The 11,263-nt window shown below is 45.0% G+C and overlaps 1 long non-coding RNA gene across 1 annotated transcript in view; it reads left to right on the forward strand.

Annotated features, from left to right (window-relative positions):
* LOC112478165 overlaps positions 1 to 8,215 on the forward strand; it is a 113,131-nt gene extending 104,916 nt beyond the window's left edge. Inside the window, exons 3-4 of the long non-coding RNA XR_003045735.1 lie at positions 6,965 to 7,066; positions 7,388 to 8,215. This is a non-coding gene — a long non-coding RNA (uncharacterized LOC112478165). The remainder of the gene's footprint in view (positions 1 to 6,964; positions 7,067 to 7,387) is intronic.
* Positions 8,216 to 11,263: the final 3,048 nt, after the last annotated feature.

Raw genomic sequence — 11,263 nt, forward strand, 5'->3', positions numbered from 1 at the left:
AACGGGTCTGGAGAGAGGGCCTCACTGCCTTGGTGTGGTCTGGGAGGATGCAGCAGGCTGTGGGCATCTTCCCTGCTCAGGGTCCCCAGCGAAGGTGAGCACATCAGACACTGTGCTGGTCACACGTGCAGGGAAGCGTACGGTGTGAAACATGCAGGCTGTGGAGCAGAATAATTATTTGTCTTTTAGGTGGTTTTGCTTTGTTTTGTTTTGTTTGGTAATTTGCTAAGTCTGGTAACTCTGCTTTAGAAGCAGATGCCTGGCTTTGAATCTTGGCCTTGCCCTCGCAGACTGTGTGACTCTGGGCAGCTTACTGAACCTCTCTGTGCCTCATCTCCTCTATAAAATGAAGACAGTGCTACCAGCTTTGGAAGATTGTTGGGAGGATTGAAAGTTTTTCAAAGGTACCTAGAACAGTATCTAGCAATAAGCACTGATGAAGTGATACGTATTAGTATTGTCTCTTGGGAACTGGGGGCCAGTCGGTGGCCTCTGTTCTAAGTTTATTGCATTTCCGATCGTCTCGTTTGTCTGTATATCTGTAATGTTAGACCTTGAACATTTTAAAAACAAAAGGTTTCACAAATCCTTGAGGCTGGCTGATGTTTGCTAAGGTCCCCAAATCGGGTGCAAGATGCCACTTGTGGTTTAAGTGTAAAACGCAAGGGCAGCTTGTTGTAGGCGAGGGCCAGTGGGATCAGAGGTGGTGCAGAGTGATGGCTCCAAGCACGGGCTTTGGAGCTGAAGGGCATCTGGGTTCCCCAGCTTCCCAGTTACTAGCAGCGGGATCTTGCACAGGCTCTTTGAGGTGACCTGCTGTGTCCTCACGGGCAAATGGAGTTATTCATGGTTGCTGCCTCATGGGGCTGCTGGGAAGGCCACCAGAGATACTATGGATTGCTCAGAGCAGTGCCTGCAGTGTAGACAGACCCCCAGGTTAGTGGGAAATAGCCATGGGCTTGGAGACCTATTCCTCATCTGACAAATACTTGCTGTATGACTCTGAAGCTACTCAAGCTCTGTGCCTTGGTTTCCTCCTCCGCAAATGTGGATAATGTTAGTACCAACACCGTTGGGTGGCGATCAGATGTGCAGAGCACTTAAGATTGTGCTTGACACTTACTTGGTCCTCAGCATAGGCTGTTGTGATTTCAGCTGCTATGATTCCTTCCGTCCTGCAGACTCATCCCTTGGACGAGTAAGGTCCCGGGTCCCAGCCAGAGTGAATTCTCAGGTTGGGTGTCTGTATAGAGCTTGCCTGGCATACAGTGAGCTGCCATCGGGAGATGCACTGTGCCCGTGACAGCTCCAATCAGCCTGGAACAAGAGCGCACCGGGCAGTCCTGCCGACAGCATTTGCTAGGGGGACACGGGGTTCTTTGGAAGGTCACTGGCTGTATACTTTTGTTTTTTGTAGAAATGGCTTGATTTGTGCTCGGGTACCTGCACGTGCGCCTGCACGTGCGTGCGTGCGCGCACACACACACACGTACACAGACATGCACACACCATAGCCACTGTCCTATGAGGGTCTATGTCTGCTTCTCACTCTGTACCTGCAGGGTCACCAGAGTGACCTAAAGGAAGGCATTTCTCTCTGCACTCAAGAAGGGAGAGTTCTCATATTTTCCTGTTAAAAGGGTTGAGAGTAAAACTCATTGAAAAAACTATGAGACTCTTTTTAAGTGCTTGCTGTTTACTCCATCATCTGTCTAGGCAGCTGTGGATTCTTTTAGCAGACGTACGATAAACGATGTTTCTCTGTACAGGGATGCAGGTTCATCCAGTGGGACTCTGAGGCACTAGGGGTTTGCTTCTCAGAGGAACTTTTGACCTAGTGAAGGAGACAGTATGGCAGTACTGTTGAGGCAGGAGGGTGGGTCAAGGGGGCTGGAGGAAGCTGGAAAAAGAAGACAAGCTGAGAGGGAAATGGTTTCTAGAGGCGCTGTAATTACTGGGCCGCCTTAAAATCTGGTCTCTGATTTTTAAATGCCCATCACGCACAAGCAAGCGTGTCTACTATGAGGAATTTATCCTCCAGTCCTGCGTATGAGACTGTTCGTTCAGCATGGATTTTAGAAACAAAAGACTACAAACAACCAGGATGCTCATTAATAAGAGAATGGTACATAAATGATTGTACATCGAAACAATGGGATATTATGAACTTGCGAAAAAAGAATTAAGTGGATCCCTATACAATGACATGGAAAGATCTCAAAGCTCTTTTGTTGAGTGAAAAATACCGAAGGCGATAGAATGAGTTTGGAATGTTCCCCTTGATGGAAAGAAAATGGAGCTCTCCACAGTGCTGGGGCCTGGGTTTGGGAGTCTGATGGAGACTTCACTTCTTTGTATGTGTTACTGTTAGGTTTTCATTTTCCCACATGTGCACATTAATTTTTCAGTTGAAGAAAGAAAATGGAAAAATCCCTCCTCTTCGGGAAGGCACAGAGAAGGCTGCAGGCTTGGAGGCTTGGAGTAACAGGCACCTTTACCCATCGAATCCTTTCTCAAAGATTCTTGAACTCATCCAATCCCGTAGCTGGTAGAACCACCTCATTGATAATTCCCCAAGATCGTTTTGCCTCATGGGAATGTTGACAGAGCTTCATCTGAATAAAATTTATACCTGTCTGTCTTATTCTCGGAACCAAAGTAGTTTGGGGTGGATTTTCTAAAAGGGCCATATCAATTAGAACCAAGAAGCATCTCTTAAGATTCTCTAATCAGAAGAAATTAGCACTTCACACACGGCTTTTGTGAATAATAATCCTTTGTTGTGTTGAAACCTCTCTGAGCCTGGACCCAGGGAGCACTGGGTTCACGCTTCTGACTTGCCAGGAGAGAACTGAACTAAAACTAGGAGCCCTGGCTTCTCTCCCAGCTGGGTCAACATACATACATATAGTTTGCGGTGAGTCACCTTCCCCTCCAGCCTCAATTTCCTCATTTGTGAAACGTGGGGGGGCGGGGGGAATTTACGTCTCATCATGGCTGGGACCCTTCAGTTCTGATGTCTCATTATTTTAGGAAACTTAATGAAGGAACAGAGGAGAGATGCAGGTGAAAATTCTTCTGGCCTATGGATACCAAGATGTTACTGCTGACACTTGCTTGTTGTATCTGTCTGCCTAAACCATTTTTTTTTTTTTTTTGGTTTAAAAATTAGAACAATTTAAAAAACGACACTGAATTTCAACAGCTATCTTAGGTTTTCTGCCTCCCCAGTTTGTTTTGAACCCATTTGTGTTTATGACCCCTGTGGACATACTTGTTCTGGAGAACCAGCCCCTCTTCTCCGGCCCTTATCTGATCTGATCCTGGCCCTAGGTCTTGCTGAGAAGCATTAACCTGTGGAATCAATGACCTCATTCTACTTTTTCCACTATGCTTTCTGGTCTTTGCTTCCAGGCTCCCAAGAGTTATGGTCTTCTGGTTCCAAAGCCAAAATGTTTTCTAGTTGGTTTTTCCTCACTGTTTATAGTTGGTGTTTCCTCACTGTTTAATTTTACTTTAAAAAAGGAAGGAAGTGGGGGAGGGAGGGAGGGAGGGAGGGAGGAAGGAAGGAAGGAAGGAAGGAAGGAAGGAAGGAAAGAAGGAAGGAAAGAAGGAAAGAAAGAAAAAGAAAGAAAGAAAGAAAGAAAGAAGAAAGGAAAAGAAGAAAAGAAAGAAAGGAAGAAAGGAATTCTTTAAATGCTTGGAGAAGGCAGGATGGGGATGGGTGGGGGAGTGGTGGGTGCTATTCATTAGAATTCCTATAGAGTAATCAAGTCTTTTCATTTCAAAGGGTGTTGTTGCCTGGGAATTAATATTAGATCTGATTTTGAAATAAGCCTAATGATGATGACTTTTGGGGGGTATATATTTTTTTTGCTGCATTTGCATAAAGCTTTTTTCTCAGCTTGGCATATGGAAGTTAAAAACATGAGTTCTGCCTTTAAAATTCTTTTTGGCTTATTATTGGGCAGAAAAGATAATTGTTCAGAGGGACTGCAATGAGCGAGGGTAATTTAATGTTCTTTGAAATGTTGCTTTTGTAACATTTCAGAGTAACAGGCACCTGATTAATTGGCCTTCCAGGATCCGAGGCCGTGGGCTGGTCAGTGCTGGGAGCCCTCAGGAGCACTGGCTCTCCAGAGCCTTTGGGGCTTTCCTGGGTGTGGAGTGGTCAGCTCAGCATATATACGTATCCACAGGCCTGCCTTTCTTATCTTATGTGCTGCAGCATCACCTCTGACATCTTCTGCATCCCCATAACTAGTAACAGAAGAAAGTTAGCAGCACACACATAATATGGTGTTTTTTCCTGTATTAATTAGCTATTGTTACTCTTGAATGTAACAACTTAAGATAGTGAACATGGATTATCTCAGTTTCCACATCAGCAATTTGGGACTGGCTTTTCCCGGTGGTTCTGGCTCAGGATCCCTCTTGACCCTCCTATTCCTCCTTTTTTCTTTGCACACAGTTTTCTCTCTGTTTGCAAATCTTTTGATCCTGCTTCCTTTATCAAGTGGCAAACTCCTATCCATCTTACGGGATTCCGCTGAAATAACCCATCTCTTTTATTTCTCCCCTCCCTCTCCCTAGAAAAGAAGTATGACATTTGGACATACTTCTTTTAAAATGAGAGCTCTGATTTTTTAATGTTTGTGTGCATGATGTCCAGACTTGAATTGTGTAATACGGTGAACAGCAGCCACATGCAGCTATTTGAATATAATTTAAAATTAATCAAAATTAAATAAAGTAATAAATTCAGTCCCTCGGTCACATAAGCCGCATTTCACAGGTAGGTAGAGAACCTCTCCATCATCGTAGAAAGTTCTGCTGGACAATCTAGTCCAGAGTGTCAGCACTTTCAAGTCTAGGGTCCTGTCTTCTTCATCCCCAAAACATTTTTTTGTGGTCTGAAGTAGCAAGTATTTGACCCGTTCACCCCTCTATTGCCTGGGTCTGACACAGTGTCAGGTTGAATAGACTGGGAAAGTGGTTTCTGGAGGGTCTCAGAAACTTATTTGACGTATATTGAGTTCCCACTCTATGTCAAACACTGCATGTCTTGTCACTGGGACTGAATGAAAAAGAGATAGTGTGGTAGTCTGTGTTAATCTATTAGCTCCATCTCTATTTGCATCATGCTTTATAAGTGTCACCTTCTAGCCAGAGGTGGCAGCACGGCACAGTGGCCATTGGAAGATGTACGTATAATCCTGCTATGGAGTTCCTGAGAGTTCTTTTGCTTTTCCAATACTGGTGTGGTCACAATGATCTTTTCTGCCAGATGATAAAGTGTCGTCTCCCTTCTTCAACCCTATTGGAGTACAGGAATGGTAGGTGGGGCTGCAGCAGCCATTCTGTGGCCATGAGGTCATAAGTGAACATACTGAAATGACAGAGCGGATGATAGAGAAAGGTGGGGCATAATGTCGTAGAGTCTCTGCACCAGCCCTGATCACATTTCTCTAGGTTCCTTGTTGTTGAGGAAAAGGTACATTCCTGTTTTTGAAGATATTATGGTTGGGTTTTATATTACTTGCACCCAAATGCAGTTCTAACTAACACAGATGGAACGAAGAGACTCCCCAGTCCCGTCTGATGCGAAGATAAGGAGGATTATTCTCCAAGCTTAGTGCTTAGGACCTCCAGCCACTGGGAACACAGCAATTGCAGGCAGTGATATTTCTGACCAAGTCATCAAATAAAGAGTTGGAGACTGGGCCCACTGGAAGCGCTGGAACACAGTCTCCCCTGGGTTTGGCCGGCGTGGTGCTCCACCTGCTTGTTCGACTCTCAGAACCTTCCGGGAGCTTTTGGAAGTGGCATCACTAAGGCTGTTTCCTGAAGGGCACCGCAGAGCATCTGTACCCACGCTGACCCGTGGGACCATCAACTGGACAGTTCCTCTAGCCCAGTGCTGCAGAGCCTAGAAAGGAGTAGAGAAGGTTCTGGAATTACTTTGGAGTCTTTCATTTTGCACATTTCTCATATTATACTTTTGACTTCAATTAGCAGGCCAGAGAAAATACTTTATTCTGGCTAAATGCCGTGAAGGTTATCAGTGGGTGAGGATTCCAAATACAACATTGCTTTTATGTTAACCAGATCTCCTGTACATCACATTTTAATATGTCAATTAAGTACTTAAGTACACTGAAGGAATGCTGTATAGTGTGCTTATCATCCAGGGGGAATAAAAACACTTGTTGATATTGAATGAAAAGGGCAAACTTAGTCGTAACTGTCGAACTCCATTCTTAGCAGTGCACTTTTATTTGGCCACTGGTTTGCAAGGCTTTGAACCTTTAATTGGCCCATAACAGCAGAGTGACAGCAAGCTAGATTTCAATCAGCATACTCATGATTTGCCAGTATTTTGAGCAATAAATTTCTAGCTAATAAATTTCCCATAGCTTCCTTTGTAAATGCCAGCTAAAGGCCTAAACATTCCGTGTAGATTTAATTATACATTTAGTGTTCCTGTAATTTTGAATTAATTACATGCCAAACAGATTTATGTTCTATGTACTTAATAAACCTCAGTAAGTGCCCTTTTAGCAATCATTTGGTATTTAGGACCCGGTTTGTTTTTTAAAAATAATGGTTCGCGTCCCTGGGTCTTGTTGTTCCTTCCATATGTCTGGGTGTTGATAGAATTAGAGAGACCAGATGTCGATACTGAAATGAGAGCAGAGTCACTGGTGGATAGCGGGGTTTGGGCGTGTGGGGTGAGGAAGGGGGATGAGCTCATACTTGGACGTCAGAGAGCCGAATCATCAAATTCATCAGCAGGTTTGGGTTTTGGCGTTTGTCTCAGACCACGGCGTGGTGGAGGGCGGATGTTGCACTGCGGGATGAGATGCCTTGTGGGGGTGGGGGTGCAGTGTCCTTCCTGTCTCCAGGTGGTCGGTGCCCCGATGGCCACTAGGGATTTCATTGTATTTTTTTTTTTCTTCTTTAGGTGCTTCTACTTATTGTGTTCTTTCTCGGGACAGCCTTATTTCCAAGCTCACTGGGGATCTTGATTATATTTATTGAGAATTTACTCATGCCCAGCACTATGGTAAATGTTTATGAGTTTTGTTTCGATGATTTCTGATTCAGCCCTCTGTGGGAGGAGCCGGGGGTGGGGGGGGGATGCATTTGTGTTTAACAGATGAAGAAACTGAGGTCCAAAGAAGTGAAAATACTCGCCGAGGTGACAGTGTGAGTAAATAACAAAGAGGGAACAGTTCTCCAGTGTCTCTTGTTATGAGGTCACTCATCCCATCATGTCCCCCCATGACCTTCTCTAAACCTAATCACCTCCCAAAGGCCCTTCCTCGAAATACCATCACATTAGGGATTAGGACTTCGACATATGATTTTTTTTTTTTTTTGGAAGGGGACACGATTCAGTCCGTAGAACCCTCTGAAATGGCTGATGATAACTCAGAATGGGAGGAAAAACCAAGAATCAATGACCCCTGGAATCTCTCAGACATCCTGTCAGCAAGCGTTTCGCTCTGTGCTGTAGAGGCACCTCTCAACGAGGACACAGCCACCACATTCATAAGAGCCTTCAGGAGAAATCTTCCTTTAGAGCAGAACTGGAAGACGCAGGCTCTGCCCTCTGTGTGAGAAGATAAAAGTCGATCGGCTGGGGAATGCTGAGGCAGGTCGGGGTGACGAGAAAAGGGCAGCAGTGAAATGAAAAAGCAGCTCCTGGGGGTGGGGTTGGGATTCTTCGTAAAACAGTCGCATAACTTCTCCCTCCGCAGTGCCAACGCCTGATTTCCCTTGTCGCGGGTCAGGGAGGCCGGTTTACAAGCAGCTGGATAAGGGATGCCGCGCAATCACTAAAGATGTTCTTTCTCGCTTTGGGTGAATTGCTCGGGCAGATCGCGCCCACTGGAGACGCACGCTGCCACGCAGAAGAACGCACACAGCAGTGGCTCCTGCCTCTGACCCCCTCCCTCCCTCGCTGATGGCAAGTTCAAATAAAGGGAGAAACCTGCCATTTTTGCCGGCGTTCTCTCTTTATCTGGAAATGTCCTCGGGCCTGTGAAATTAGGCAGTAACATAGCATGAGGCCGTCATTATTGCTAGACAATCGACTGCATATCCCCGAGTGAAACAAAGGTGGTTACAGAACAGTAAAGTCAATTATCATTTATTAATGGTGGTTACAGAGCATAGCAGAGCAATTTATAAATTGAATTTTTAAATTGAACAGTTTTCTGTTTTTATTTTTAAAGGCAGGAGGCAGCTATATGGAACAAAGCATGGGACCATTAGCTGGTGACACGGTGCACATGTTTTTGGAGATTCTTTTTGAGTGAATTCTTTAGTAGATCATCTTTCTGATGCACCTTATTCCTTCGAACGAAAGCTTCACAATGTGCTGATTCTCTCCAATCTGACTTGGGTGAGTGGACACAGCAACTATTAGTGTCTGTCTGTGGTCATAATGTGCATTTTATCCACACACACTATGTATGTCTTTAATCATGCAAAAAGTACACATAGAAATACATGAAAAGAGACATAAGAAAAAATCCAGAGGAAGACCAGGTAAGAGTGAGCTAACCTCATGAGACTTTCTCATCACTAAGTGTTCCATTTTAACTGGACTTGAAATGGAAAGGGAGAGATTGCTAAAAAATGAGGGAGAAGATTACTAACATCAGAGCTATGTTTTTTCAGAGGATGGTTTAGGCTTTGCTGTCTTTTGAAGGCATTTTTATCTTTAATAAAAGAATGTTTAACTTGACATCACCCATTAACCTATCATATAACGTATGGTAGACTGAATGAGTGTCTCCAATTTTTTTTTTTTTTTTTGGATTAAAAAGCTCCTTTCTAACACATGGAATGAATAAGTGGGCTAATAAGGTACCATCTGTGAGTTTGAAACTATTTGGGCTCTTTCCAGTCATTCATGTTGTTGGCACACACCTCAGGGGGTGTGGGAGATCTTCTTGTTACTTCCATGATTCCATAACTCACAAGTCTCTTATTACTTTCTATTCCAAGTCACACTTTCACCTAAGTGGCACCTCATGAGCTGAGCCAGAAGTGAAGGCGACCTCCAGGGGAAATTGTTCAATGTCCCTGTTTCGCTTGTGTTGTTTTGTTTTCCGTGCCATGTGACTTAGCTGGTGCTCACTAAACCCGCTACGCTTGACAGAACTGCTTGAAAGACACAAAGCCGAGCGTCAGTGTCTCCTTTCACCCGATCTGACTAGTTACTAGTTAGCTCTTTACAGGCAGCACAAACCATTTTGCTCTTTCACCCCCCTTCCCCAAACGCCCTTTCTTTGCTCTGATGTTTGGGGCCCAGGAATGTTCGGTGTTTCATACAGATGTTGCCTTATGCATGATAAATACAACGGGCGATTGCACAGCTGGAATTCCCGCAGACCCTCTGCTCAGTGAAGATTTCCTCCCGTCAGCTCCTCCTCTCTGCTCTGAAATCAGCAACGAGTCCCTCCCTTTTTGTGTTTCCGTGAATTTTTCCTTCAGCACATCTGATTTCGATTGCAGGGTCTCTGGGTAGAGCCCTGATTAGCTTTTCTCTTGGAGCCGGTCCTCACGTTGCTTACAAAATAAGTGCAAATCATGAAGATGATCCTAAACAAAATCCAGTAGCTGGAGATGGTGTGGGGAGAGCATATTGCGGTGGGGCGATGCATATTTGAAAACTCTCTGAGTTGGAAGCCGTTTGCCAGAGATTCTGCATAAAGAGTGGTGATTGTTGGGACTTATCTTCCTTGTGGTATTTATGCTGAGAAGTATCGGGCAGGCTATATCTGGAAGATTTCGTCTCTCCCTCACCCCCCATCTCCCTCCCCCCAAAAAGAGAGAGACAAAACCCATCATCTCTCCAGAGCATCCCACTTCTAACTGCCCGGCCCACTCAACATTGACTTGGAATTTGTGGCCCCAATCACAGCTTTTTTGTGCCTTTTTACACAATGGCTGGGCCCCTCTGCGGAGGGACGGGTCGAGTGACAATTTTCTGCATTGTGTCTGTGTGCCGTGACTGGGTCAATAGTACATCCCTTAGAATAGGAAAAACAGCTTATGGATGAAAACAAAAACATCATTTAAGATCTCCACACAGTCCCCGCCACCGGCCGTGCATGGGGCTGACATTTGGGTGCTCCAGTCTTTAGGAGAAGAACAGTGCGCAAGCACAGTCTGCTAGCATCGTGAGTCAGAGGGAACCAGATCCTCCTCTCCCCTCTTCTCCATTCCAGCCCAACTTCCTGCACTGGTTATAAATATTTAAAGCTACAGTCAACAAAGTTTAAAGAGAGGGAAGTATGGAAACCTAATCCTTTCTGCAGTGCCTTCTGTGTCCTGTGTCCTGCCTCCTCTATCCTTCAGAATAAGGTCAATGGCGCAGGCTCAGGAGGAGCAGGATATGAACCATCTGAGCAGGTTCTCTTCCTAGGGAAAACCATCAGCCCTAGTGAGACCTTTCACCTAAGGATTTTCAGTCTGCTGAGTGTCGGGCGTGGAACAGTTTGCTGAAAATAAAGATTTTGAAGCAGCTCACTCTTTTAGATATCTGTTTTGTGTGCGTTCGTGCGTGCGTGCGTGTGTGTCTGTGTGTGTCTGTGCGGGATTTGAGGGATGCAGATCTTAAAAGGCTCAAACCCTCTCCTCTAAGAATTCACATTTATAGTACAAGGTGATATATGTTCCAGCAGGGAGCACTGCGAAGCTCATCAAGATAAGTACAAAGTGCTGTGGGGGCTTAAAAGACTGATTCATTCATTTAAGCAACAGATATAAGCACCTACTATGTGCTAGGCATCGAGCAAGCCTCTGAGGAGTCAAGGATGAAGCAAGGATGAGAGTGGGGAGAAGACTCCACTTAAGGGGCTGACTTTGTTGGATCTTGAAGGATGAGTAGGAGTTTTCCAGGTTAAAAAAAAAAGAAAAAGTGGATGAGGATTGATGAGAGGACCTTCCTGGCAGAGAGAAGTCAAGGGCAAATGTGTGCGAGTGGCCGGCATGACCAAGGGATGAGCACAAACTCCACGAGGGGCTTTCTCAGGTCCATGGGCACTTGACAGACAAGAACCTTGTAGACCAAGGGAAACACTTTGGAGACTCTGGTCCAGGGCTGGTCACTCAGGAAACGAGGTATGTTTTTAAAAATTGTTCTACTGAAAAGGAACCCTTTCTTCTAATTCTCATAAATACCCTGTATATTATTCACTATCTTATAAAAACACTCAGCTCTGCTGCACCCCTGTCCTAGGAGGCA

This window comes from Pteropus alecto, unplaced genomic scaffold (genome assembly GCF_000325575.1).
Source record: "Pteropus alecto unplaced genomic scaffold, ASM32557v1 scaffold42, whole genome shotgun sequence".
Classification (NCBI taxonomy): Eukaryota; Metazoa; Chordata; class Mammalia; order Chiroptera; family Pteropodidae; genus Pteropus; species Pteropus alecto.